This window comes from Peromyscus eremicus, chromosome 13 (genome assembly GCF_949786415.1).
Source record: "Peromyscus eremicus chromosome 13, PerEre_H2_v1, whole genome shotgun sequence".
Classification (NCBI taxonomy): Eukaryota; Metazoa; Chordata; class Mammalia; order Rodentia; family Cricetidae; genus Peromyscus; species Peromyscus eremicus.
Window position 1 is genome coordinate 28516157 of NC_081429.1, and position 24822 is coordinate 28540978.

The following is a 24822-nucleotide window of genomic DNA, read 5'->3' on the forward strand; positions in this document are numbered from 1 at the left end:
ACCTCTGCTTAAGAGAAATTCTTCCTTTCTTCAGTGTCTTTGTTTCTCTTTTTCTTTAGAGCTCATACTACCTAGGTTGTTTCCCCACCTTGGTTTACATTGCACCTAGTGTCCACTTATGGAGAATTCTTGCACCCAAGTTTCATGTCAAATAACATGTCTCAACCCCCCCACCCCCATCCCCATTCCTATGACCTGACTACCAAAGAAACACTTTCTTCTTCCCCATAGCATGTCTTACCATTGGTCTGTGTACAGCCTGGTCCTTGTTGCCCTGGCAATTTCCTTGTACCACTGTCATTATGATGTCCAGAGGCTTCCATCCCTGGGGTTCTTTTGCTCAACTGCAGAGTTCCAGAGGCACAGGGCCACAGCAGAAGCTGGTGGGAAGCATTTATCCTGTGAGGCCATCTGAGGTGGTTCCTCAGGTGAGCAAAATTCTTAGACTAACCTGTTAATTGCTATAAATAAGTGTCTGGGCAAGGCAAACTCTTCTCTTACTCTAGAGGGTGTGCTCTCAAAAAGGGAGTTTACCTAGACAGGAACTGCACTTAGTTTTATCCTGAGGCAAGTGGTGACTGTGTCTTTTCCCCAGTATCTGGCATCAGTCCTCACAATCTTATTCATTATGTGAGTATGAAAGGAATTGGTGCATAGGAAAGGAAGGGGGAGGGAGGAACTGCTCCAGGCCATCAAATTCCTAGAATTCAGACTTGGGCCTGGGACTTTACTGGGTGGAGAAAGTATTGATATTTGAATTCCATATCCTAACCTCAAGTTTGATACTATTTGATAGAAAAGATTCATATTGGGTATTTCTTACATCACTGTGTCTGCATTTGTTGACACCAAAGAGAAAATAGGGGTGGCAGAGGCAGAGCAGTCTTCTCTATCACTTCCATATCCAGAGATAGCTCTAGAGAGTGGAATCTCTCTGTTGGCCTTAAGATCATCAGCTGGAGAGTCAACAACGTAAAAGATTAGGGCTCACCTTAAGTCAGTTTGGGGGGAGTTGTGAAGTCTGTGTACTTAATCTCTACACATATAGAACCATACGCAGTTGGATAACATCTGCCAATCACACTTTTCCTGGCTGAGTTTCCTTGGGTGCTTTGTTTAAAACTTCACCATTCTTTTGTGCTTTTTTCTTGACTTTTTCTTTCCATCAGTTTATTTGCTCACAAATATGTCACTTTTTTTTTTTTTTGATTTTTTTGAGACAGGGTTTCTCTGTGTACCTTTGTGCTTTTCCTGGATCTCATTCTGTAGACCAGGCTGGCCTCGAACTCACAGAGATCTGCCTGCCTCTGCCTCCTGAGTGTTGGGATTAAAGGCGTGCGCCACCACTGCCCGGCACCCTTTCTTGATTGTTGTACTTTTGTGCTCACTAGAGAGGTCAGATTGTGTCAATGTGTGTATTGTTTCTTCACAATCCTATTGAGCATTATGAGTTTTTCTGCTTTCCATATAGCTTTAGAATCAGCTTTTCTTTTATAGATTGTCGGGAGTTTTCCTTGAGTGTGTTGAAGTTATGCTGCAAATTGAACATACCTGACATTGTAACATTGATTCATCTTATTCACAAGGATCATTGAATATCTCACCATTTATTTAGTTTTTTGATTTTTGGATAATATGTGGAAGATTTAGTATATTGGGTAATAATTACTTTGGGACTTCACAGGTGGCTCAACACATACTCTTCTTGGAGATTACCTGTGATCAGATCCCAACATCCAAGTCAGGAGGCTCATAGCTACCTGCAACTCCAGATCCAGGTGATCTGACACACTTCTCTGGGGTGCTATTTACATTCACATGGAAGACATTCCCTCTTTTACACACAAACACACATAAAAATGGGAATATTTTATTTTGCAAAATGCACTTATGGCTTATAAATGAATTAGAGCAAAACACATTGCTTTATAATAGACATCATATAACTTTTCTTTAAAACTCTGTTATCTTGCTTTGGGTTTTAAAAGGTTTACATTACCTTATCTCAGTATAATACAGAATTACATCCAATGTTCAATCATTGGAAACATACAATAGTTTCTAACTGATCATAAAAGGCATCATTTCCTTTATCATAAGAGAATGAAATATTTTTATTGGTTGAAACTATTATCTCCAAATTTTAAACATCAGAGTGCTCCAAGGAAATCTTTCCAAGTTTGGAAGGATAGTCCCCCAAACACACCAGTTTCTATTATTGGGAAATTAGAGTAGTAGAGTGCACACAGTGTGAGTGCTGGCCAGTAATTTCTTAAATAATAAGAAAAAATAAATATCTTATTATTTTCATTAGAATCTTGTAGTTTTCATTTAAAGGACCATGTTATATTTGTAGGTTTGTGTTTGTGTCTTTCATCAATAGTGTTGTCTATGTTGCAATACTTTTGTTAGTTATAGACTTAAGTATTTATTATTCTTTTTTAGAAAATGATGGACTTGCATGTAATTGTAAATTCTGAAAATTGGCTACTGTATCTTATTACTTTCTAGAAATTTGTTCTTTGGAGGATCTTTTTTTTTTGTTAAAGATATCTTTTTTTGGAGGATCTTTCTGTAAAGAAGTAGTGTTGTTTTTCTCTTAACATCAGTGGCTTTCCTGTTCTCATTTCTTGGCATATCTGTGTTTTCCAGTTGTTGCTACATTTGCTTGTGCTTTTGCTAATTAAATGATTGATATAGTTAATACATTGATTTTGAATTGTTCAATATTCTTATTTTCTGTGTGTCCTAATTAGCTTCAGCTATCAATGTTACGTACCCTAGTATGATCTGGGGAGTACCAGTTTAGGGCTGGCCAAGATCAGAATCATCTGTGGCTATACCTGAGAGATTACCTTGATTGTTGATTGAGTGGGGAGGCCTAATCACTGAAGTTGGCAGTATCCCTAAGCAAGCGGCCTAGACTGGATAAGAGAGTGAGCTGAGCAAGAGACATTGACCAGGTAAAAGAAGGTGAAAGCAAGCAGTGTTCCACCATGGGTTTTTAACCTTCATTTGCTAGCCTGAGTTTTTTTTCCTCTGAGTTCTCAAATGATTGAATGTGTCCTGGCAGTTTTAGCCAAATAAACATGTTCATAATCTCATTTGCTTTTGGTAAAAGGATTTAATCATAGAAACAGAAAAGAAATTCAGAACAAAGATTGGTAGCCTTAAAATGAGGTTGTTGCTATAAGAATCTGCAAATGTATTTTGGAAGAATGCAAAAGATAGCAGGACAATGGATATCAAAGGCCATTGCAAGCTCTACACAGTTCTTAAAGGGCCATTCCAGGAAAAACTGGAAAATGAGAGTGCTGAGAGTAATTTAGATAGTGGAGGTCAAGGTCATGAGGATTCAGTGGGAAATGAACTGCATTAAAAAAAATAGGCGGGAAGGGGGAGAACAAGGGAATCCGTGGCTGATATGTAAAATTAAAGTAAATTATAAAATAAAAAAATAGACTAGAGGTCATGTGGAAGTTTGAATGAGAATGGTCCCTATAAGGTTATATATCCGCATGCTTATTCCCCAATTAGTAGAACTGATTGGGAAACATTAGGGGATATGGTGTAGTTGGAGATGTGTCATTAGAAATGGGCTCTGCCTTTCTGCCTGCTAAATGTGTAAACTCTCACCTCCACGCTTGCTTACTGCCATATTTCCTGCCATGAAGATAATGGACTAATCCTCTGAAAAGTGTAAGCAGCCCCCAATTAAAAGCCTTCTGTTATAGTAGTTGATTTGTCAGATTTCCCTTCACAGAAGTAAAACAGTAATTTAGACAGGTCATCTGTGTAATATTTTGGCAAAGAAATCTGTCTGCATTCTGGCTGTGGCTTGAGAAACTTAGGCACAATTAAAAAGTAATGGCTTCTTTGACAAAACATTGAGTCAGTGATACAGTTAGTACTTATGATTCATATGGATCTACAGTAAAAACAGCAACAAGTAGGACAAAAAATAATGAAATGTGTGTTTGGAGAGAAAAAAAAACAAGTCATTTTAAAAGGAAAGAGGAAAGTAGGGTCACCCACCCTTCTTGTTTCAGAGCCCATTCAATAGGATATGGCATTGCAAGAGAAATGCCTCCTAACAGATATTCAGAGCCACAAACAGAACAACAGGATTGAGTGTGCACCAAAGAAACAGTATCAACAATTACCAACTTCAAAAAAGGATCGACAAGCTGGGCCTGATGGCTCATGTCTTTAATCCAGAACTTAGGTAGCTTTAGTTGGTAGTCACATACTAACACAGAGGCAGTAATTTTGAAGGAGTTTTAATTTTTGACATAATTTTAATTAAAAAAAAAGACACATGAGCTTAATTGTAAGCATAGGAAATGTGCCCCAGGGCTAAGACCTCACTCAGCTAAGGCTTCAAGTTAGGGAAATAAAAGGCAAGCTGAGTCCTAGCCACAGAAAGTAACTTCATACAGAACCTGCTGCTACTCTGTTCCAAGTGGGGCAGAGTCCATTCTTAGCCAGACCCTCATATGGTGATATCATCTGAATGCTACTTTCTCTAGAAATAAGAGGTCTCCTTAATATCATTGTGTCTGAGCTTATACCATCTTACAATAAAAAATACATGGAGTGTTTGGTTTGTATTTCCAAGGGATTAGACATAAATATTGCTCTCTACTATATATTAATCATTTAAGCCTAATAGAATATAGTTTAAAAACAATTTAATGTAGCCTGTGCTATTTTGAATTAATTACTACTTTGGCCATTGGAAATATATATTAGGTGCTGAGCATCCATCCTAAGATGGATGACACTACACTCAGTGTCAGGAATTTATGCTTCATGTGAGCATGTTTATTGTCTCAGATACATGATAATTACTGCCAATAACTTGATATTTTATAGCAAACATTTCTGGTGACTACAATTGTCATCAACCCACTTTTCAAATGAAATAAAGAAAATTATTCTTAGCTTGTGTATGGTAGTCATTTTTACATAGTGAAAAAATGGAAGAGGGATTGCAATTCCCATGTGTTCGTTCTTGACTCTGACAGCATCTTTCTACACAGAAAGTTGAAAATAAGAGGTCAGAGCAGAAGGATATGAAAGTTACTTTCAAAAAAGTGAATTAGAAAAACCTTCCTAGAGAACACAGATTTAAAAACTAATAAAAGATTTCAGGACAGGCAGGACATAAGAATAGCATTTGGGTCACTGAAAGGGTAGTATTCCAACAGCAACTGAGAATGTTTGGGAAAGATGTTCATTGCAGAGAAGGGGATAGTAAGAGAAGATCATTAACTAAAAGACACAGGAATGTGATTTTAAATCATCAACTCACTGCTGAGGAGTATCTGATCCAAATAAAACTCTAGTGTTCAAACTGGGAAAAGTAGATTAGGGAAAAAAATATATTTAGAAGTGAAAAAACGAAAGAAAATTCTATATTTCCTTCATTTGCCATTGCTCTGTTTCACAGTAAGAAGCATACTAGTCCTTCAAAAGTATAGAATTGTAAAGACAGATGCTTGTCTTATTCCCACACAAGATATTCTGTCTATTATCAATAAAAAAGGACCAGAAATGGAGGGAATTTTTAGATCAGCAGCCAATATATCACATGGATCCCTAAAAACAAAGCTCGATTCTGGAGAAGAACTGAATTTGTGCAAGGAATCTGTCTTAAAAGCAGAGAGAGTTTAGCATAATCCATACTTCACATCCCTGTAGTAATGCATGAGTCATTTCCTTCCTTGAGCTAAACTGATAATAATATTTTCCTTCAACATGACAATCTGAGGAGATGAGGCATGGTAGATAAAAGTCTGGAAGTTAACATCCTTGTATGTTATATGTGATTTGGTTTGCCATTGCAAACCACTTAATTGATTTCACCTCTGACTACACTGTGTAGAATAATAAAATTAAAGTACAATAGTGTTAAAAGTGTGAAGTGCAAAACACATGTCTTAATGGATGAATACCCAAACAAATATTATCCATAAATAATAAGGGTTCAGCATGGCTAGTCTACCACTGACATGTTATGGGTTGAAGGAGAGTTAGATATTACCATCTGTCCAGTACACCTATGAAATCGATTTCATTTTGTAGCAAAAAATAAACTTAAATGCTTTTACATTTTCCAGATGTTGGCTTACTAATCACTTATCAAATAATCAACAGTTAGCCTGACCCACTCATGAATAGTCTACCACATTGAATTTGCCAGGAAGCTATATACAAGCAGTAGCTTTAGAGAAAATTCCATTTGTTTACTTGGGGCATGTTCTCTGAGTTCACCATGCAGTAGATTGTGGAGCTGTAGGCCCAGACATGCAGAGAAGAGACAGTGCTCTGAGACCAGACAAGCTCTGTGACATCAGGTAAATGTATTACTTGATCCTCCTTGACTCTGGGAGCTTGCCAAGTCTTGCTTGCTCTGTTGCTAGAAAACTGGGACCACACTACAGTGAACAAACTGAAGGCTGCCATATGTAACAGTAGCACTTAATTTTACAAGAAGACTTGGCTTGTTTCCATTTTTCAAATTTCTCTATCCTTGATGTTTCAAACCATGCCTGACCCTTACTTACAGCAGCTCAAAAATTGTTGAAAGAAGCCAACTTGTATGAGGTTATAAACATGAAAGTTGATTGTAGCATCTCCTGAACTAGTTAATACCAAACTGTTTCAAACTAGTGAGAAAATAGAAAATGTGAATTTAAAGAAAATAAGGTAATTTGACATCTTCCTCTTTTTCTTGGCAAAATACTTTTTTCAGTTATTCTTATTTATGTATTTTTATTTTGAGACTTCTTTGTATTTGAAATCCACTCTATCCTCTGAACTCAGACTTTATTGCATAATTTTGAGTTTTGATATTCCCGGTATATACTAAACTGCACACATTTCAAAAGGCCTAGACTTTTGAAATTGAAGTGTATGTGTGTATGTGATCAAACAATGGGGTTTGAAGGTGCCAAATACAGGGATTTGCATGTCCACCAACCTAGCTACTACTTACAATTCAGAGCTGAATTTTCCCACAGTTGAGGGAATGAATGTGAAACTGAGAATTCCTCACGTTTAACTCAGGAATTCCATGTGAAAATATTTGGCCCTACTCCAAGTGTGCTTTCAATATAATGTAGAATTAGCATGAGGTATTCTCTGGCCCTGTCTGATTTTGGTAGTTTATTATGTCCAGGAAGATTGTATTGAATAGAGAGTTAGTTTATTCCTTCCCTGATATGTCCAGAACTCTGTTCCTTTGACTCCAGTTTTAGGTAAGAAAATCAAAGCTCCTATTTCTGAGTGCCAAGGTCACTAGTGTTTAAGCTAGATTACAGATGGGTGATAGCTTGTGAAATGCTGAAGGAAGTGGAGTCTAAACTGATATTGTTCAGCAAAAACACTTCTCAATAATATCTCTAATATATATTGAACATTACAATTCTTGTTTTTTAAATGTATTTAAGGATTTTCTTCAAAATATTCAAGGAAGCTTACTCTGATCTAATCTATATGAAAAATGGTTTGATGTTCCTGATCAAAGATTTCAGGGCAAAGAACATCTATTATTCAAAGGTAATGATACCCTGATTATGTGGGAAACAGCAGAAAAGGCAATATATTCTGAGAGGTATATTATCTTGTCTTTATGAGATTATCCACTGAAACGATGACTTGTGACCAGAAGCTTCTTCAGTTCTTACATGTGGAGTCACTTTAATAAGCAGAAGTATTTCTCACTGGGTTGCCTCATGTCTGTAATCCCTCTGCTTGGATGGCTGGAAAAGTTTAATAGCCATGGTTTGGAAGACAGCCTCAGCTACATCGTTGTGTTCAAGCTAGCATAGACTACAGCTTGAGTTTCTGTATGATACCAGTCATAAGAAGTGTGTGTGTGTGTGTGTGTGTGTGTGTGTGTGTGTGTGTGTGTGTGTGTTTGTGATGCCTGTGGGTTATTTCTGTCCTAACATATTATCATGGAATAGTTAATGATACTTCACATACTGAATATATGATACTGGTATTTCCATAAAGCTGTCTGAATTCATTATTCTCAACTATAAGAAGGCAGAGTAGCCTGGGTCAGGTTTAGCTTTCATGTCTATGAGACACTTTCCAGTTCACAAATACAATGATTTTTTTTTTTAAGTAACACAGGAACTTTGAACTCTCATTACTAGCCAGGAGCCCAGCATCTCTGTCTTCTCATTAGAGACCTTTATAAGTGCATGGTCTAGTTTCATCAGTGTGTTTTCTGCTCACTACATTCTAGATCATCACAGGAATGTAACATGTATTCATATTAAATTATATATTGCATGTGTCTGGAGAGATGGTTCAGTAGTTAGGATCTCTGGCTCCTCTTCCTGATGACCCTGGTTCCATTCTCAGCCTAATGGCTTTCAAACTTCTCCAACTCTAAATCCAGGGGATTTCACAGCCTCTTCTTGGCTCTGTGTCCACCAGGTACACATGTACTCTGTATATATGCATACATACATAATTTTAAAAGTTCCCAAGATATATACTGACATAACTTGTGGAAAATATTTTAGGAAATATTTTACACATAGTCTTGATTTCCCATGAATTGTGATTATATGCCCAAAGTACCCTTTTCTTTTTCTGTGTACTTCCAGATCCATAAGAAACATTAATTGTAAAAGAAACAGAAAAACAAAAAAAAATATTTTTTCATTTAGTCGTTTACTATAGATGTTGACATCAAATGTTCTCTTGAGACATCTTATCAGTGTGTTATACAAGATTGAAAGTTGATCTTCCATTAATCACCTGAGAGCTTATCATTTATCAGTTTGCATGGGGCCAAAAGTTCTGTGTAAGCCTACGTCATGTTGTTCAATTCAGGATCTGGAAATGATATCCCATAAAAGTTAATGGGACCTTTTATTTTCTGCCTTTGGGATCAGAGTCTTCATTGTGATCCAGGAATTGTAGACTGTAAATGGAGATGGAGCTGTCTGCCCCATCCACCTGATTATACCCAGCAGCCACTTCCCAAATTATCACACAGAAACTTTTATTAACTATAAATGTTTGGCCAATGGCTCAGGCTTATTACTAACTAGCTCTTACATTTAAAGTAACCCATTTCTATTAATCTGTGCATCACCACGTGGCCCATGGCTTACCAGTGCACTGGCATTTTGCTCCTTGGGCAGCTGCTGGCATCTGCCCCAACTCTGCCCTTCTTCTTCCTCTCCTTAGATTGATTCTACTGCCCAACCATATCTTCCATTGCCATGGGCCAAAATTGTTCTATTATCAACCAATGAGAGCAACATGCATTCATAGCATACAGAAGAACATCCCACAGCATTTCCCCTTTCTATCTAATAAAAAGGAAGGTTTTAACTTTAACACAGTAAAATTATATACAACAAAAACAGTTATCAAGTAAGAATCAGTTACAATAGCCATTATATTTTTATTTGGCAAAATTAAAGAAAATACTCTATCATCTATCCTATCTTTGTGAGTTTAAAGTTTTATATCTAATTTACCCTTTATCATAACTGTGGAAAACTATCACTATCTAGTGTTCAACTTCATCAAAGACCCTAGAAGAATATAGTATTACCTGAGTAAACAGGAAGTACAATTCAAGCAATTTCCAAAACTCTAGAAATGACAGAGACATCTGACTGCCCAGACAGTCACCCAAAGTTCTTCTATAATGTTGGGGCATCTATCTTCAGCCTATAGGCCTAAGAGTATCTGGCAGACTTTTTATTGAAGCAGGAAATGTGAAGGACTGTCCTACCTATACTGGCAAAGTTCATCAGTTGCTTTCCTCTGTGTCCTGCAGAATGTCTGGCAGTTTCATCTATGGAGCAGTAACCCTGAAGGACCATCCTGCCTTGTTCTGGCAAAGTTTAGCAGTCACTTTTCTATGGGTCCTGTATGTTCAGTTTATACAGCATACTGTCAAGCAGTGCAGGCAAGGGCAGTTTCTTGCCCAAATGACTAGCCTTGCCACATTGAGAGCACACTCCATAAGGTGTTCCAATATGTCACACATACATCCACATAAAACCTGAGAAAGCTTAAAAAGGGGTTCTAGACTCAAAAAATGGAGCCAAGAGCAGCTTCATAGTTCATGTCTCTCATGTGGGCCACAATACAGAGACTCATCCCCTTGCTGCTGCAGCACAAATTTCTGCAGTCATACACAGTCTGTGATATAGAGCATGCAGCAAGTTTAGGGCTTTTGCTCATACAGACAAAAAGGGTTAAAACTACACAATAAAAGCAAATTCAGACAAAAAGGCCTCTAAATGGGTCTGAATATATTTTAAAAATTTGTGTGCTTGGAAAAGAGAAGAAAAAGGGTAGGCAATGCCCTCTACCTGTTAGTAACAGAGGTAAGTACTTTTCAGCTGTGTATATGAATGTGACTAGAACAATGACATTGTTTCTAGGAAAAGAGGTAATATGTCTTTCAACTGTGTTTATGATTGTGAATTCAACAGTGAGTTCCTTTAAAGAAACATATTGTTTTCAATAAAGGACAACTTTTAGTTGTATTTTCCATATGACTAGAACAGGGAGTTTGCTCAGGAGAAAAACACTGTGTTTTCTAGTAAAAGAGATGATTTCTCTTTCAACTTTGCTTAGGAACAAGATAAGAACAGTGGGTTTTCTTAGATACAGTGTACTATACATGCTAGTAACACAGACATGTTGTTTTCAACTGTGTATATGAAAGTGACTAGAACAACGACTTTTCTTCCAAGAAAGTACTTCTTGTCTAAGCAAAGAATGTCTTTCAACTGTGTTTATGAATGTGAATACAACAGAGTTCCCTTACAACAAACACACTATGTTTTCAATGAAGAGGTGACTTCTCTTTTACTGCATTTCCAATGTTACTAGAACAGGGAGTTTGCTCAGGAGAAAAGCACTTTTTTTGGTTAACAGAGCCAATTTCTCTTTCAAATTTGTTTAGGAACATGATAAGAACTGCTGGTTTTCTTAGATCAAATGCCCTCTACTTGCTGGTTACAGAGGCGAGTTGTCTTTCAACTTTGTATATGACTGAGACTAGAACAGTGACTTTCTTCCAGGTAAACCAGTGCTGTTTCTAAGAAAATAGGCAACATCTCTATCAACTCTGTTTATGAATGTGAATACAACAGTGAGTTCCATTCCAAGATAAACACTGTGTTTTAAAAAAATAAGGTGATTACTTTTTTAACTGCATTTACCAATGTGACTAGAATAGGGAGTTTGGTCAGGAGAAAAGAACTGTGTTTTCTAGGAACAGAGGCAATTTCTTTTTCAACTTTCCTTAGGAACCTGAAAAGAACAGTGCGTTTTCTAAAGTCCAATGCACTGTACTTGTTTGTAACAGAGGAAAATTGTATTTCAACTCTGTGTATGAATGTGACTAGAACAGTGACAACCTTCTGAGAAAATGGCAATTATTTCTAAGAAAAGTGGCAACAACTCTTTCAACTGCATTTAAGCGCGTGAATACATTAGTCAGTTACCTTACAAGAAACACACTGTGTTTTCAGTAAAGAGGTGACTTCTGTTTCAACTGCATTTAACAATGTGACTTGAACATGGAGTTTGCTCAGGAGAAAAGCACTGTGTTTTCTATGAATAGAGGCAATTTCTCTTTCAACTTTGCTAAGGAACATGATAAGGACAGTGGGTTTTCTTAGATCCAGTGCTCTGTACTTGCTAGTAACAGTAGAAAGTTGGCTTTCAACTGTGTATATGGCTATGACTAGAACAGTGACTTTGCTTCCAATAAAACAAGTGTTGTTTCTAAGAAAATAGGTAACATCTCCTTCAACTGCATTTTATGAATGTGAATACAAGTGTGAATTCCCTTATAATAAACTCTGTGTTTTCAATAAAGAGGCAACTTCTTTTTAATTGAATTTTCAATATGACTAGAAAGGGAGTTAGCTCAAGAGAAAAACACTATGTTTTCTAGTAAAATAGGCAATTTCTCTTTTGACTTTTCTTATGAACTTGATAAGAATGTCAGTTTTCTCAGATCCAATACACTGTACTTTCTAGAAAAAGAGAGGAGTTGTCTTTCAACTGTGTTTATGAACTTGTCTAGAACAATGACTTTGTTTCCAAGAAAAGCGCTATTGTTTTTAAGAAAAGAGGCAACATCACTTTCAACTGCTTTTATGAATGTGAATACAACACTGGGCTCCCTTATAAGAAACACACTGTGTTTTCAATAAATAGATGATTACTCGTTTAACTGCATTTACTAATGTGATTAGAACAGAAACTTTGTTTACAAGAAAATCACAGTTGCTTCTAAGAAAAGAAGGAATGTATCTGTCAACTGCTTTTGTGAATTGAACAAAACAGAGTTCCCTTACAACAAACACACTGTGTTTTCAATAAAAAGGTAACTTCTGTTTCAACGGCATTTAATAATGTGACTTGAACAGGGAATTTGCTCAGGAGAAAATCACTCTGTTTTCTGTTATTTCTCTTTCAACTCTGCTAAGTAACATGATAAGAACAGTTGGTTTTCTTAGTTCTAGTACACTGTACTTATTAGTAACAGAGGTGAATATTCTTTCAACTGTGTATATGAATATGGCCACAACAGTGATTTTGTTTGCAAGAAAGCACTGTTGTTTCTAAGAGGCAATATCTCTATCAACAGGGTTTATGAATGTGAACACAAGAGTGAGTTCCCTTACAAGGTCATGCCATGTTTTCAATAAAGAGGTGACTTCTGTTTCAACTATATTTAACAATGTAACTTGAACAGAGAGTTTGCTCAGGAGAAAAGCACTGTGTTTCCTATTAAAAGAGGCAATTTCTTATTCACCATTGCTAAGGATCATGATGAGTACAGTGGGTTTTCTTAGATCCAATGCCACATACTTGCTAGTTGCAGAACTGAGCTGTTTCCAATTGTGTGTGTGACTGTGCCTGGATCAGTGACCTTGCTTCTAAGAAAAGTACAGTTGTTTCTAGGTTAAAAGGTGCTATGAATATCGCTCTGGATAAATAAAATGCTGATTAGCCAGTCGCCAGGCAAGAAGTATAGGCGGGACAAGCAGAGAAGAGAATTGTGGGAACAGGAAGGCTGAGAGGAGATGCCAACTTGCTGTCCAGGGAGCAGCATGTAAAGGCAACAGGTAAGTCCATGGAGCACATGGCGACATACAGATGAACAGAAATGGGCTGAGTTTAAGTGTAAGAGCTAGCCAGTGGTCGGCATGAGCTAATGGCCAAGCAGTTTAATTAATATAAGCTTCTGAGTGATTATTTTATAAGTGGTTGTGGGGGTCCATGGGGCTGGGCAGGACTGGAGAAAACTTCAGCTACAAAAACGCAACAACTCTTTCAACTGCGTTTTATGAATATGAATACAAAAATGAGTTCCCTTACAAGAAACACACTATGTTTTCAATAAAGAGGTGACTTCTCTTTCACATATATTTATAATGAGACTAGAACAGGGAGTTTGCTCAGGAGAATAGAACTGTGTTTTCTAGTAACAGATACAATTTCTCTTTTGATTTTCCTTAGGAATGGGATAATAACAGTTGGTTTTCTCAAGTCTAAAACACTGTACTTGCTTGTAACAAAGGCAAGTGTATTTGAACTTTGTATATGAATGTAACTAGAAAAACACCCTTGTTTCTAAGAAAAGAGGCAACATTTCTTTGAACTTTTATGATTGTGAATACATTAGTGAGTTCCCTTACAAGAAACACAGTGTGTTTTCAATAAAGATCTGAAAATTCTGTTTCAACTGCATTTAACAAGGTGACTTGAACAGGGAGTTTTCTCAGGAGAAAAGCACTGTGTTTTCTATTAACAGAGGTGATTTATCTTTCAACTCTACTAAGAAACATGAAAAGAAAAGGGGTTTTTCTTAGATCCAATGCCATGTACTTGCTAGTAAGACAGGAGAGTTTGCTTTCAACTGTGTATATGACTGTGACTAGAACAGTGACTTTGCTCCCAATAAAACCAGTGTTGTTTAAAAGTAAATAGGCAACATCTCTTTCAGCTACATTTTATGATGTTGAACACAACACTGAGTTCCCTTACAAGAAACATACTGTGTTTGCAATAGAGTGACGATTTCTCTTTTAATTGAATTTACAATATGACTAGAACAGGAAGTTAGATCAGGAGAAAAACACTGTTTTTTTTCTGGTAACAGAGGTGGTTAATCTTTCAACTTTGCTTAGAAAAAAGATTAGAACAGTTGATTTTCTTAGATCCAATGCACTGTACTAACTATTAACAGAGGCAAATTATCTTTCAATGGTGTATATGAATGTCACTGTAACAGTGACTTTGCTTCCAAGAAAAGCACTGCTGTTTCTAAAAGAAGAGTCCACATCTGCATCAAACTGCATTCATGAATGGGAATACAACAGTAAGTTCCATTACAAGAAGCACACTGTGTTTTCAATGGAGTGGTGACTTCTGTTTCACCTGCATTTACCAATTGAACAGAGAGTTTGTTCAGGAGAAAAGCACATTGTTTTCTTTTATCAGAGCCGATTGATTTCCTTTCAACTTTGCTTAGGAATGTGATAAGAACAGATGGTTTTCTCAGATTCAGTGCCCTGTGCTTGCTAGTAACAGAAGGGAGTTGTTATCAACTGGTTATATGAGTGTGCCTGGAACATTGACTTTGCTTGCAAGAAAAGCACTGTTGTTAAGAAAAGAGGCAACATCTCATCCAGCTGCATTTATGAATGTGAATACAACAGTGAATTTCCTTATGAAACACACTGTTTTCAATAAAAAAGTGATTATTCTATTAACTGCATTTACCAATGTGTCTAGAACAAGGAGTTTGTTCAGGAGAAAAGAAATGTGTTTTCTAATAGCAGAGGTGATTTCTCTTTCTACTTTGCTTAGAAACATGATAAGAGCAGCAGGTTTTTTAGATACAGTTCACTGTACTTGCTAGTAACAGAGGTGAGTTGTCTTTCAACTGTATATATGAATAGGATGGCAACAGTCATATTGCTTTCCAAGAAAAGCACTGTTGATTCTAAGAGTCAACAGTGTTTATGAATGTGAATGCAACATTGAGTTCCCTTACAAGAAACACAGTTTTCCATAAAGGGGTGACCTCTGTTACAACTTCATGTATCAATGTGACTAGAACAGTTAATTTACTCAGAGAAAAGTACTGTGTTTTGAAGTAAAAGAGGCATTTTCTCTTTCAACTTTGCTTAGTAATGTGGTAAGAATAGTTAGTGTTCTTAGATTCAGTGCCCTGTAATTGCTAGTAACAGAAGCTTGTTTTCAACTCTGTATATGAATGTGCCTAGAACAGTGACTTTGCTTCCAAGAAAAGTGCTATTTTCTCAGAGCAAAGAAGTATCATGTCTTTCAACTGTGTTTATGAATGTGAATACAACAGAGTTCCCTTACAACAAACAATGTGTTTTCAATTTTTGAGGCTACTTCTCTTTTAACAGCATTTCCAATGTTAGTAGAACAGGGAGTTTGCTCAGGAGAAAAGCACTGTGTTTTCTATTAACAAGTTAATATCTCCTTCAATATTGCTTATGAACATCATAAGAACAGTCGGTTTACTTAAATCCAGAGCCCTATACTTGCTAGTTTCAGAGGAGAGTTGTTTTCAACTGTGTATAAGAATGTGACTGGAACAGGGACTTTGCTTCCAAGAAAAACACTTTTATTTCTAAGTAAAAAGGCAACATCTCTTTCAACTGCATTTTATGAGTGTGAATAAAACAGTGAGTTCCCTTACAAGAAAGTCACCGTGTTTTCAGTAAAGAGGCAACTTTTCTTTTAATTGCATTTACAATGTGACTAGAACAGGGAGTTAGCTCAGGAGAAAAACATTGTGTTTTATAGTAACAGAGGCAATTTCTCTTTAACTTTGCTTAGGAACATGGTAAGAATAGCCTGTGTTCTTATGTTCAATGCCCTGTAATTGTTAGTAACAGAGGCTAGTTGTTTTCAACTGTGTATATGAATGTGACTAGAACAGTGACTTTGCTCCCAAGAAATGTACTATTGTTTCCAAGCAAAGAAGCAACATGTCTTTCAACTGCATTTATGGATATGAATACAGCAGAGTTCCTTACAACAAACACTCTGTGTTTTCAATAAAGAGGCAACTTCTATTTCAATTGCTTTTACCAATGTTACTAGAACAGGCAGTTTGCTCAGGAGAAGAGTGTTTTCTATTAACAGAGGTGATTTCTCTTTCAACTTTGCTTTGGAATGTGATAAGAAGTGTCAGTTTCCTAAGATCCAATGCCCTATACTTGTTAGTAACAGGGGGAGTTGTTTTCAACTGTATATATGAATTTGTCTTGAACATGGAGTTGCCTCAGAAGAAAAGCCCTGTATTTTCGAGTAACAGAGTTGATTTCTCTTGCAACCTGGCTAAGGAACAGGATACGAACAATGGATTTTCTTAGATCCAGTGCAGTTTTCATAGCATTAACAGAGGCAAATAGTCTTTCAACTGTGTATATAAATGTGACTAGAACAGTGACTTAGTTTCCAAGAAAACACTGTTCTTTCTAAGAAAAGCAGCAATATATCTATCAACAGTGTTTATGAATGTGAATACAAGAGTCAGTTCCATTACAAGAACACTGTGTTTTCAATAAAGAGGTGACTTCTCTTTTAACTGTAATTACAATGTGATTTAAACAGGGATTTTCCTCAGGAGGAAAACATTGTGTTTTCTATTAACAGAAGCGTTTCTCTTTAAAATTTCTTTAAGAACATGATAAAAACATTTGGTTTGCTTAGATCCAGTGCCCTGTGCTTGCTAGTTACAGAGGCAAGTTGTTTTCAACTTTGTATATGAAAGTGGATCAGTCATTGACTGATCAAAGTCAGTGACTTTGAATCCAAAAAAGCACCATTGTTTCTAAGAAAAAAGGAAATATTTCTATCAACTTCATTTATGAAAGTAAATACAACAGTGAGTTCCCTTACAGTAAACACACTGTGTTTTCACTAAAGAGGTGACTTACATTTCAACAGCATTTACCAATGTGACATGAACAAGGAGTTTGCTCAGGAGGGAAGCACTGTATTTTTGAGTAAAAGAGGAGATTTTTCTTTCAACTTTGCTTAGGAATGTGATAAGAACAATGAATTTTCTGAGATCCAGTGCACTGTGCTTGCTAATAACAGGTGAGTTGTCTTTCAAATGTGTATATGAATGTGATTTCAACAGTGTCTTTGCTTCCAAGAATGACACTATTGTTTCTAAAACAAAGAAGCAACATCTCCATCAACTGCATTTCTCTATGTGAACTCAACAGTAAGCTCCCTTACAAGAAACACACTGCGTTTGCAATAAAGAGGCATCCTCTGTTTCAACTACAATTAACAATGTGACTTGAACAGAAATTTTGCTCAGGAGAGGAGCACTGTTATTTCTATTAACAGAGGTAATTTTTCTTTCAACTATGCTTAGGAATGTGATAAGAACAATGGGTTTTTTTAGATCCAAATTCCCTGTAATTGCTAGTAACAGAGGTGAATTGGCTTCTACTGTGTTTATGCCTGTGACTAAAACAGTGTCTTTGCTTCCAATAAAACCAGTGTTGTTTCTAAGTAAAGAGGCAACATCTCTTTCATCTGCATTTTTTAATTTGAATAAAACAGTGAGTTTCCTTACAAGAAACATACTGCGTTTTCAATAAAGAGGTGACTATGCTTTTTGTTGAATTTACAATGTGACTAGAACAGAGAGTTAGCTCAGAAGAAAAACAGTGTGTTTTCTAGTAACAGAGATGACTTCTCTTTCTACTTTGCGTAGGAACATAAGAATAGTTGGTTTTCTTAGATCCAGTACCCTATACTTGCTAGTAACAGAGGGGAGTTCTTTTTAACTATGTGTATGAATGTGACTAGAATAGTGACTTTGTTTCCAAGAAAAGCACTATTGTATATGAGAAAAAAGGTGACATCTCTTTTAACTGCTTTTGTGAATATGAATACAATAGTGAGTTCCCTTCCAAGTAACACACTGTGTTTTCAATAAATAGGTGATTACTCTTTTAACTCCATTTACCAATGTGACTAGAAAAGTGTGTTTGCTCAGGAGAAAAGCACTGTGTTTTCAAGCAACTGATGTGATTTTCTTTCAACTTTGCATAGGAACGTGATAAGAACATTGGGTTTTCTTAGATCCAATACCACTGTACTTGCTCTTAACAGAGCTGAGTTGTCTTTCAACTGTATATATGAATGTTACTGCAGCAGTGACTTGGATTCAAGGAAAAGTACTATTGTTTCTAAGCAAAGAAGTAACGTGTCTTCCAACTGCATTTGTGAATGTGAATACAACGGAGTTCCCTTCCAACAAACACACTGTGTTTTCAATGAAGAGGTGACTTCTGTTTCAACTCTATTTCCCAATGTGACTAGAACAGAAAGCATGCTCAAGAGAAAAGCACTGTGTTTTCTATAAACAAAGGTGATTTCACTTTCAACTTTGCTTATGAACACCATAAAAACAGTGGGTTTTCTTACATCCAATGCCCTGTACTTGCTAGTAACAGAGGCAAGTTTTCTTTCAACTGTTTATATGAATGTCACTAGAACAGTCTCTTTGTTTCTAGGAAAAGCAGTGTTGTTTCTAAGAAAAAAGGCAACATGTCTTTGAACTGCTTTTATAATTGTGCATACAATAGTTTGTTCATTTATAAGAAACACACTGTGTTTTCAATAAACAGGTGACTTCTCTTTTATCTGCATTTACAATGTAACTAAACAGGTAGTGTGCTCAGGAGAAAGCAATGTGGTTTCTACTAAGAGATGTGAATTCTCTTTCAACTTTTCTTAGGAATGTGATAAGAACAGTAGATTTCATTTGATCCAATGCACCCTACTTGCTAGTAACATAGATAAGTTTTCTTTCAACTGTGTATATGAATGTGACTGGAACAGTGACTTTGCTTAAATGAAAAACACTGTTGTTTATAAAAGAGTCAATATGTCTTTCAACTTGCTTTATGGTTGTGAATACAACAGTGATTTCTCTTGCAAGAAACACACTGTTTTCAATAAAGAGGTGTCTTCTCTTTTAACTGCATTTACAAATGTGACTAGAACATGTAGCTGGAGTTTTCCTGGTCCTGCCTGTCCCCTGGTCAGGACAAATCTCTCTCACCTACCAGTCCCACAGCTGCTTGGACCCAATCAAACACATTGAGACTTATATTACTTAAACTGTTTGGCCTAATGGCTCAGACTTCTTGCTATCTAGTTCTTACATCTTAAATTAACCCATTTCTATAAATCTATACCTTGCTACATGGCTCGTGGCTTACCAGTATCTTACATGTTGGTACTCATGGCAGCGGCTGCCAGCGTCTCCTGACTCAGACTTCCTGTTCCCAGAATTCTCTTCTCTGCTTGTCCCGCCTATACTTCCTGCCTGGCTACTGGCCAATCAGCATTTTATTTATACAGAGCGATATCCACAGCAAGAACAGGGACTTGCTCAGGAGAAAAGAACTGTGTTTTCTAGTATCAGAGATGATTTCTCTTTCAACTCTGCTTATGACTATGATAAGAACAGTGGCCCATATTTGCTCATAACAGAAGTGGGTCATTTTCAACTGTGTATAAGAATGTGACTGGAACAGTGACATTACTTAAATGAAAAGCACTGTTTTTTGTAAGAAAGAAGATAACATGTCTTTCAACTGCATATATGAATGTGAATATAACAGTGGTATTGGATCTAAGAAAACCCAATGTTCTTATCACGTTCCTATGCAAAGTTGAAAGAAAATCACATCAGTTGCTTGAAAACACAGTGCTTTTCTCCTGAGCAAACACACTTTTCTAGTCACATTGGTAAATGGAGTTAAAAGAGTAATCACCTATTTATTGAAAACACAGTGTGTTACTTGGAAGGGAACTCACTATTGTATTCATATTCACAAAAGCAGTTAAAAGAGATGTCACCTTTTTTCTCATATACAATAGTGCTTTTCTTGGAAACAAAGTCACTATTCTAGTCACATTCATACACATAGTTAAAAAGAACTCCCCTCTGTTACTAGCAAGTATAGGGTACTGGATCTAAGAAAACCAACTATTCTTATGTTTCCCTCGAGGGACTTAGGCTAAAGAATGCATCTGGACTTCCCTCTTCCATCTCATTCTGAAGGTAGCATTAAATTTTCTTTATCAGAATTCTAACTTCTATCTTCTCATGTGGAACCAATATCTTTTCAGGGCACTTTTCTTACATGGTGTCCTTGTTTATAGTTTAACATTTTGATCTGTTTTAGATTTGTTCCTTCTAGGGTGGATGCCCATTGAGTCTATCTCAGAAAGTATCAAAATGCTATTTTGTTTGTAGTAACCTCCATCCTGTGGATAGGATATTTTTATCCACTGTCTGGTGCCTCAGATTTTACAGTAGGTGAATGTCCATTTGGTTCCCTCTACTGGGTCATGAATTGAAATTTCCTTCCCATGCAGTGTCCAGGGACTTACCACACTATACCTGCCAGTCAGTTTCCTTTCTGTCTCACCTAGTAGCATAGGTTCAGATTTTATATAGAAACTTCCTTTCTTTACCCTCAGAGTTCTTTGTAGGCACTGATCTCAACATCATTGCCACAAGACTTACATTAAGTATTTATATTACAAGATACATACTCTACCCTCATATAGATGAAGATATACCAATAATTATGGCAACTGATATTCCAGGTGATGATGTGTTGAGAAATTTAGATGAAATACGTCTTAGCTAGGTAGAAGAGAGTAAAAGCATGCTGGACAAGCAAACAATGATGAATAAATGAGCAAATAAATGTACTGAATCTAATTTCTTAAAAGCAATTCATTCAAAAAAAGTAAGAGGAAATATAATTGAAATGCAATTAAAGACAGTATTTTACCTAGCTCAGAGGCCAAGCAGAAAAAAGTGTATTTTACTTATAAATGAGGAACTCATTAAAAGTTTGAGGTCAAGGAGTAGAGTTAGTTAACCACAATCATAAGACTAAAAAATTATTTACCATAAGTTGAACACAAACATGACTCCAAATTGATAGTAATAGAAACAGAAATAGAAGAACTCATTTCCATTTCATGTCAAACTTGTGTTGCTATGGATGGTAAAGAGGCACACTAGTTACCATAACACAGCATGCTTACTGAAGCAGAAAACATATGAATATATTTTCCTCAGTCAAGAGAAGAAAGGGTGATTTATTTTGCTTAGGAGGAAGTCTACCCAGAAGGGCAATTGTAACCATGACTCCTAAACATAACCAAGAAGGGGATGGGTGTTATTTCAAGTGCATAGAAAAGTGGGCTCAGTGATAAATAATTCTAAACCCCCAGGAAATCGAGAGTACAGTGAGAACCCAGAGGGAAGATTTGAGACTCCCTGCACTAAAATGTGACCTTATAACATGTTGAAGAGTTAAAGAATGATAAGACATGGAGCCTTGGGTACAAAGATGCTGTAAAGACTGAATGCAAAGGTTTGTGTCAGCCTCAGAGGATATACATTTAACCCACACAGGTGTATGATATTATTACTTAAGTACCACCTGATATGGGGTTTATCGTTGGTTGTGAACATGGTGCATTCTCTACTGAGAGCTGCACATGCATTACTTTCTGTAAACATCATTAGACTGAAAACAGCTTCATTTTTTCAAAGGAAATTTATTGAGGACTGGCTTATGCACTAGACTCTCTTAACATCAACTTAGGGAAGTTCCTTCTGAGGTTGCTTGTGCACCTAATAGTACCATCTTCATCACTGGTGTAAGACTGTCAGTCATATACTTCAAACCTTAGCCCCCTGGACTCTGGGTGAGTTAACAAGTTGAGTTTGCTATTTGATGCAGTGAAGGAAATGGGTGCCCATAAACATTATAAGAGAGGGTCTTCTTCTGGACAGATTAACTATTGGATTCAAATGGGTGATGGGTCATTTTGTTGCAAGTATAGGGAAGCAAAGATTTTTGTACCAATCAGATGATATCAGAAAATGGAGAGTTCTATGATTAGAATCCTTGATAAATGATATTCACAGGGACAGACTTTAGCAAGGCGAAGACTATGACTTGTGGTAGTCAGGAGAAATGGGTAATTGGTGCTTTGGTGGTCTGCAGAGTGCATAACCTGGGTTTGTTTGTGGTTCCTTTTTGATTCACTTTATCACAGTTGTAGAGTGGGCTTGCCTGATGTGATACTTATTGAAATTACTTCCAAAAAGAAAACAACATGGGAAAGCTATTACAACCAGGCCAGTTATTAACACCAAAACATAACAACTGTGGGCCACAGAGGATGCTGCTATGTTTCTCTGGATTAACCATCTTATTAAGTTAAGTTTAATAGAGCTGTCCCCAAGCTCCTCTCTCTGCATCATATGGAAAATGAGCCTCTTTTTTCTTTTTAATATCAGCCTGCTGTGTGTAATTTCCTGGGCCACATTTGACCCAAAGTCCCTGGAGATTTTAGGAGGCTTTGACTGTCCTCAAAATGTATATCAGCAAATCCACAGTGGTAATCATAATATTGACTATAATTTTATTTTTTTATAGCATGGGTTCTTCCCCATGGACAGCAGGGACGGCTGCTGTCACTCTTCAGAAGCATTTTCATTGCAGTTTCTCATTTTGCTTTGGCACTCCTAAGGAAATGTTTGTTTCATCCTAAGTGAAAAGAGCACCTAACACCCCAGCTGCCCATGCTGAGATCACAGGCATCCATGCTGCTCTGAGGCTGCTCCCCAAGCTGAGCTGCTGGCATTGTGAGGATCAGAGACTCCTGACCCTTGGGGACTCTGTTCTTTTTACTATATTGTCATGTGATGCCATGACTCAGTTCTCACCCTGGGCTCTGTTGACCTAGTACACAGGGCACACACACCAGTCTGGAGGGCTTTCCATTAAACTGCTTTCTGTCCCTCCAGCCTTTCCTCGAATGCATTTCACAAGATGCTCTGGTCCAGCACACACAATGAAAAAGGTCACAGACCTTGCTATTTTCATTCTGAGCAAGAAAAAAAATTTGTTCTGGATATTTTTGTAAGATTGTGTTCAGTAAATAAATGATCCTTTAATAGTGTTTAGCTTGGCCCAGGGACTCCAGCTCCAGGCCGCGACACAATAATAGCAACAACCCTCCACCATGTCATGTGGCTGCTGGGGGGCAGTTCTCAACCAAGCCCAGGGCCAGCATACAGCAACAGCTCCACACCATACCATGTAGCTGGCAGGGGCAAGACTCAACTAGGAGTGAGTGAGTGCAGGATGGTGATATGGGGGAGAGAGAGAGAGAGAGAGAGAGAGAGAGAGAGAGAGAGAGAGAGAGAGGCAGACGGAATGAGTCATGTGCATAGGAGAAAAGCAGATTTGAAGATGTGAAGGCGGTAAGGAATGGGCTGATGCAGATGCGCTATTGACAACCAGGGCCAGATGTCTGGGTCTGAGCTCCTGCCAAGAGCCATGACTTGGTCCGTGACTGTGATGAAGGCAGAGAGGATAGGGATGTACAGAGTTGGCACCACCCCTTACCAGCTGAAGCACTCAGGAAAGAAAGCCCTACACCTCACCTGAGCAGCACAATAGGCTGACCCTGTTCGCAGGGGCACAGGTGAGCTGGCCCTGAGGGTGTGAGAATGGGAGAGCAGGTCAGTCCCCTCTCCTCTGCCATGAGGTAGCATGGGTGAGGGAAAGATGCCCTCCTCCACTCACCCCTGGACATCTGCAGCAGGTGGGGGACTTGATTCAACCCTTCATCAGCTGCATCACTCGGGAGAATGAGCCTTCCCTCCTTGCGTGAGCAGTATAGTAGAGTTGACCCTGAAGACGGGAGTGGGTGAGCCAGCTCTGAGGACATAAGAGGGGCATAGCTAATACTGCCTCCCTTGTCTGTGGTGTGGTGGTGGATACAGGGAAAGATGCCCTCCTCCCTTGTCCCTCCCACCTCCATCTGGCCAGGGAGTTGACCCCTTTACCAGCTGCAACACTCAGGAAAGCGGCCCTGCACCTTCTCTGGGCAGCACAACGGACCTGAACCTATTGATGAGGGCACAGGTGAGCCATCCCTGAGAACATTAGCCTGGAAGACCTAGCCCCACCCCTCATCTGCCACATGGAGGTATGGGCAGGGGAGGGATGCCCTCCCCTCTTCCATCAATGCTTCAGGTCATAAGAGTGAGATTGCTGCCCCTGTCCCCCACCAGCTGCAACATTCAGGAAAGCAGGCCCTGCACCTCACCTGGGCAGCACAAGAGAGCCAACCCTGCTGGTGGAGCTGTGAGTGAGCCAGCCCCGAAAGTTGTAAGCATGGGAGAGCTGTGCCCACTCTGCGTCTGTCATGTGTGGGGGAAAATGCCCCCTTACTCCTCCACCCCTCACTACCTGTGACAGCTGAGAGAGCGGACCCTCCCCCTTACCGTCTTCAGCACTCAGGAAAGCCGGCCCTGCTCATCATCTGGGCAATGCAGTAGAGCTGACCATGTTGGCAGAGGCACAGGTGATATAGCCTTGAGTGTGCGAGAGTGGGCTAGCTGGCCACACACCGCTCATCTGTCATGTGGTGGTGAGGAAAAAGGACAGATGCCATCTCTCCTTGCCCCTGACACCTGTGGTGGGTGAGGGAGCTGACCCTCCCCCTTACCAGCTGCAGCACTCAACCCTGAACTTTACCTGCACAGTAGAGCTGACCCTGTTGGCTGGTGAGCCAGCCCCGAAGTTGTGAGCATGGGGGAAAACTGTTCCCATTACTTGTTTTTCTTGTGGTGACATGGGTAGGGGAGAGATGCCCCCGCCACCCACGCCTGAGACAGGTGGGAGAGCT

At 38.2% G+C, this 24822-nt stretch overlaps 1 long non-coding RNA gene across 1 annotated transcript in view; it reads left to right on the forward strand.

Moving 5' to 3' along the window:
* The first annotated feature begins 341 nt into the window (after window positions 1–341).
* The window catches only part of LOC131923239 (uncharacterized), a 98565-nt gene continuing 74084 nt past the window's right edge, over window positions 342–24822 (forward strand). Inside the window, exon 1 of the long non-coding RNA XR_009382551.1 lies at window positions 342–428. This is a non-coding gene — a long non-coding RNA (uncharacterized LOC131923239). The remainder of the gene's footprint in view (window positions 429–24822) is intronic.